Here is a 5,824-nt window from a genome sequence, read left to right as displayed (position 1 = left end):
ATTATATGTATATAGGGTAAAAGAGTAAAGACATCCTTCGGTCATGAACGACCGTGAGATTGAACCTAGGCTGACTGAATGGACAACCAGTCGTCGAGGTCATACATGGATACACTCACTGCATCTGTTGCACCGATCGCTGCACTATGTTCTTGTTCTAGAGAAGTTCTTACCTGTAATTAACTTGATGAAAACAGCTTTAGGTGTTTTCGCTCAATAAACACACACAACGCCCGGTCTGGGAATCGAAACCGCGATCCCACGACCGCGAGTCCGCTGCCCTAACCACTGGGCCATCGCACCTCCACTTTGTGCATTATAGAAGGATAACCACTTCATTGCACATAAATTTTAAAGACAAAATTTTATGCGGATCCCCCATGGGCCACGTGGACCCCTCCATTGGCCACGTGGACCCCCAGTTGAGAACCACTTATCGAAATCCTCCTTTCATCTTCAGGTATTAGCTACGCAGGGGGGCTTTAATATCTTTACTTTATCATGGCCCCATTCTGTAATACCTTTTTTTTTTAGCTTAGTTTTTGCTTTTCCTCTAATTTCTCTTCGTGTTTCTCTTTTCTCCTCACAACTCTGTTATTTCAACCACCATTTTTTTTCTATTTATTGGCTGCTTTGAACAGAGAAAACAGTTTATTTCGTTCGTGTATTTTTACAGTCCTACAGCTGATATTTTTAATCGTTTTCTAATTGCATAAGGCCCTGTATTCATGCTAAATATATTTGTTCTGCGTCAGATTTTAGATGGGGTCTTCTAAATAGAACGAATTAATTATTATTATTATTATTATTATTATTATTATTATTATTATTATTATAGTTGTTGCTGTTATCATTATTTATTATTATTATTATTATTATTATTATTATTATTATTATTATTATTATTTTTTTTTTAGGGCGCCAGGTAAAATGCCAAGCAAAATTTCGCCCGTCGCTACGTTTTGCGTTCAAATTCCGCCGAGGTCGACTTTGCCTTTCATCCTTTTGGGGTCGATAAAATAAGTGTCAGTTGAACACTAGGAGTTGATGGAATCCCATCTCTTGGAGTTGCTGGCCTCGTGCCAAAATTTGAAACCATTATGATCGTGTCCCTAAGATATATGCATTATTGACAGCTGGTGATGTAGAATTGTATGATTTGCTTTATGATGGTGCTTGACATGTTCTAGTGTTTCTTGTGTGCTATTGAATGTAGACAACATGGAATATAGGCAAATTGGTGTGTGGAATATAAGCAAAATTAGTTGTTCAAATACAAGTTAGACGCAGTTCGAGGTCTATAAACAAAATCGAACACAAATACACAAGATGTGTGTGTTTGTTAGTTCGTGAGTCGGGTGCATTTTAGGCGTAAGAGAATACATTCTCAGTGCGCTTGGTCTTAAAAACACCTGAATGCAAGTCATAGGCAAGCGAGACAACTCACATCAGATCCCTTTTCGGAGACACGAACTAACTCATACACCTTGTATATGTATGTTAGATTTTGTTGAAAACTAGTTGTGTTCTTTGAACGGGTCGTTTCGTGCTTATGTTTGATATAAGCCCTGTGATTTGTGTGGTCTTTTTTTTTCTTTTCTTTGTGTCTGATTGCCGTTCGGAAACCTTGTGGGTTTATCTTCATCGCAGTGACCTGACTTACATACTTTACTTTTCAACATAGTCTTGTTAGCTTTTATATTATGTCATACATTTAAGCAGCGTGTATGCGCTGGGTTACTTTTCATAAGAAGTGATTGCGCATGATTGTGAATGTGCTGTATGGGCTGTTTTACACGAATGTGTGGAAACTGTGAGTGGTTGCTGTCAAGACGGTGCATATCGGTTAAGTGAAGGTATGGGCTTGTTTTGTTTAATGGGCCGTGGCTGTGAGTCGGCCGAGTACGTATAGTATAAGTCTTGCTATATCATTTCGTGAGGCTTGTGTTAGATTTGTGATGTGTGCAGAGATTATGTTGCTCCAATCGCGCCAGTAAATTGAAAGTGCCTTCTTGTATAGAATGCATGTTGTAACGAACAAAGCTCTCTTTTCGGTTGTACAACGCAGTGAATCCTGTATAGTTTCTTTCTCAATGATTTTAATCATATCTACCGCTCCAATTACTATTTGTACGGTTTTCAACATCCTGTTTATTTCAGTTTCAATTTCCCTTATACTATGACTGTTTTTTTCCCCACTTCCTTCCGGGCAATGACTTGGTTAGACAAAGCGAGATAACTATCAGAGTAAAGAGATTTCGGCTCCAGTCCTTCATAATTACATCGTAAACAGTTTGTTTTGGACTCCATCTCAGCGAGACAGGTATATTTCAGTTTATCGTATCCATCTCGTCGGTCAACTACTCTGCATTTGATACACGTTTAGCAAGGACGGCCATACCGGAAATGATGTAGTCAGCCGCCTCATTTTGCCAATTGCATCATAGACTGAACTCAAAATTAACATCTTTCAACACAAATTTTATCTTTAATTACTTGTGACAAGAATTGTTGCGGCTCAACTAAAATGGAACATTCTGTTTCTCCTTAAAGGTTCAGACCATTTCATCCATTGTAAGTTTTTATTCTCGCTTACTCCCACCTTGTCGTGTTTTACGGATGGTTATTGTCAATAGTGTTTTTGCTTTGTTTTTGTTTTTTTTTATTTTCTTTTGTTTAGTTTATCTTCGGATTTCTATTTTGCTTTTGGCATTTATTCTTTTTTAAAACGGTTCTGCCGTTTATTCTCTTCTATATTTTTTACTCCGATTAAATTAGATTTTAGTCTGTATTCAATTATTTCCTTGTATAGAAAGCAGGGGTTCTCAACCATTTTTTTTTCTATGGACCCCTTTACTCTTTTACTCTTTTACTCTTTTACTTGTTTCAGTCATTTGACTGCGGCCATGCTGGAGCACCACCTTTAGTCGAGAAAATCGACCCCAGGACTTATTCTTTGTAAGCCTAGTACTTATTCTATCGGTCTCCTTTTGCCGAACCGCTAAGTTACGGGGACGTAAACACACCAGCATCAGTTGTCAAGCGATGTGGGGGGGGGGGACAAACACAGACACACAAACACACATACATATATATATATATATATAAACATATATACGACGGACGTCTTTCAGTTTCCGTCTACCAAATCCACTCACAAGGCTAAGTCGACCCGAGGCCATAATAGTAGAAGACACTTGCCCAAGGTGCCACGCAGTGGGACTGAACCCGGAACCATGTGGTTGGTAAGCAAGCTACTTACCACAGAGCCACTCCTGCGCCTATATATACTATTTTGAATACTATTTTATTCTGGTGGACCTCACATAGCCATTTGATGTTCAAAAACTAGTTTTATAGAAACTTCTGTTCTAAATTCCTGTTTTTCACACCTTAACTTGTGTAGGTTGAATTACGTAAAACATTAAAGAAAGGGACCTAGCTGTTTCTTGCAATCCATACCAATACATATATCAAAAGGAAACGTTTTTCAGAGACCCTTTAAAAACTCTATTGTGGATCCCCAATTTATTATTTTGTTGTGTAAACCCCCCAAAAATCTTATATGGACCCTCGGGGGCCATATGGACTCTGGTTGGGAACCACTGAGAAGTCGCTTTTTTCTCCTCGTGTTCCTTTAATACATTTTAAAGCTTTTCCGTTTACTTCTTTCTGAGTATTTCCTTAATCTCATTACTTTGTGGTGTACGGTGCTGGAAGATGTGGGGACAAAGGACAAGGACTTTCCTTCATGGAGGTGAAGAGGGGAGAGGGAGATGCTGCCCTCGACTGAATTTAGCGAAGCACGGGTGAGAGCAGCGAAAATAGCATGGGTGGAGGGAGCCACCCTTAGTATAATTCTGTAAGTCTGAGAGAGATAAGTAGACAGGGTACTTTCTCCCTGATATTCAGGGAGATCTTGGATAGAGAAGTCCCTGGATTAGCCTAGAAATCTTCCTCTAACAGGAGGATTGCATCATCATCATCATCGTCGTAGTTGTCATTCTCCTCCTCTTCCTCTTCACCATCATCATCATCACTATTATTATTATTATTATTATTATTATTATAGGAAAGAAAAAGTACCAATCCCGAAAGGCAGGGCACCCATGGTTTTTTTAAGGGGTTTTTCCATGAGCAGCCCTGGAACGTCTCCTCCCTATTGAGGATTACACATTGTTTGAATTTTTTTTTTTTTCGTTTCATTATGCTAACCTTGTTTGTACGTAAAACCCTCACAACAACACGCACGCACACACACACACACACACACACACACATTCTTTGTTTTGTCCCGTACTGTCCATAAAGAAACCATTATCAAAATAATTATTATTATTGTGTGGCCAACAAAGAATTATAATTGTTATTGTTTTTATTATTATTATTATTACGTGACCTTGTGCCAAAATTTGAAACCATTATTATTGTTGTTGCTATTATTATTATTATTATTATTATTATTATTATTATTATTATTATTATTATTATTATTATTATTGTCATTACAGAGGGTGTTGAGCGGTTGAATCGATAGAGCAGAAGACAAAGGCCTTTGTGGTATGTAGCCTTGTACTTTTATCTTATGCGTTCAATTCCTGCCCATGTCGATTTCACATTTCGTCCCTCGGCACATCCAGAAAATACGTCCTTCACAGACATTGGAGTCGACTTAATCAACTCGGCAATTTCTCCCAAAACGTTGTGATTTTGTTATGAATGGGGGTGAGGGTTGGGTGCTGTAAAGGGCAAGGTCACTGTTATACCTCTTAAAATAAAACAATGACGATGTCCCATATATCATTAGAAAAAAATAGTGATTTCGCCATTTTGACTTGGTATAAAATGTGTGAAATTAAAATTTGTTTAAAGTGAAAGTAAACATTATGAAGAAGGCAGATACGAATGGAAGCTATTTTATTCTTCTGTTTTTACAATTTAACCCGAGAGGAAAAGGAATCTCACATGTCCCTTTACCTTTTTCGGGATTTTCAAGATCGGAGAGGAAGACGTCATCTTCCAACTGGCAATTGGACCTCAAGGTTTGTAACAGAATCATTGCACCAAAACACACTCAAGGATTAAGTGTTAGTGTTAACCCAGCCGACGGATTTGCGCTTATCTCTTCATTTTTTTCATCGACTGCTTATTTACGAGCATTTTCTTCCTCCTCTCGTTGACATTTTTATATAATTTACATTTTTTTTTCAGTTAATAAAATCCAATTTCTAGCTATAGTTTAAACTTATTAAAAGGAAATCAATATTTTTAACATTTCATATTTTTTTTTAGTTTTGTCTCAATAGCAATTAATTTGGGGCTGTAAAAGCGTTGCCTGTGAAAAAAAATGGGCTAACAGGGAAACTAACGGGCACAAGAATGATAACACTCTTAATTAATTGAGCCTGGAAAAGTATAGAAGTGAGAGCTTAAAAATATTGTAGCTGAATTCGGAATTGAAATTAAAAACAAAATATATTTCATTCAAATATGAAAGTACACTCCTCTTTAGAGTCTAATTCTACCTAAGAATATATATATATATATATATATATATATACATATATATATATGTGTGTGTGTGTGTGTATGTATACGTACGTATGTGCTCATATACATATATATCCTTTCCACTCCTTTACATAAGCAAAACACCAACAATTCATCCATTTATCCACTTTGACCTCGTATTGGTGTGCATTGCCATGAAGTCACGAATTCAACCATAGCAATCATACAGGCTAGCTTACACTCGCACGCACACACACGCACACACACGCACACACACACACACACACACACACACACACACACACACACACAC

The 5,824-nt window shown here is 37.4% G+C and overlaps 1 protein-coding gene across 5 annotated transcripts in view; it reads left to right on the top strand.

Moving 5' to 3' along the window:
- Positions 1–5,824, top strand: part of LOC106879040 (neuromedin-U receptor 2) — an 88,161-nt gene that overhangs the window by 77,527 nt on the left and 4,810 nt on the right. For 3 of the 5 annotated variants that reach the window (XM_052976587.1, XM_014928454.2, XM_014928452.2), the window contains exon 2: positions 4,512–4,560. The gene's annotated coding sequence lies outside the window, so the exon portion shown is untranslated. The other 2 variants (XM_052976588.1, XM_014928453.2) reach the window with 2 other exon arrangements.

The sequence above is a fragment of the Octopus bimaculoides genome, chromosome 25 (genome assembly GCF_001194135.2).
Source record: "Octopus bimaculoides isolate UCB-OBI-ISO-001 chromosome 25, ASM119413v2, whole genome shotgun sequence".
Classification (NCBI taxonomy): domain Eukaryota; kingdom Metazoa; phylum Mollusca; class Cephalopoda; order Octopoda; family Octopodidae; genus Octopus; species Octopus bimaculoides.
This window is presented reverse-complemented; position numbering and strand designations above follow the sequence as displayed.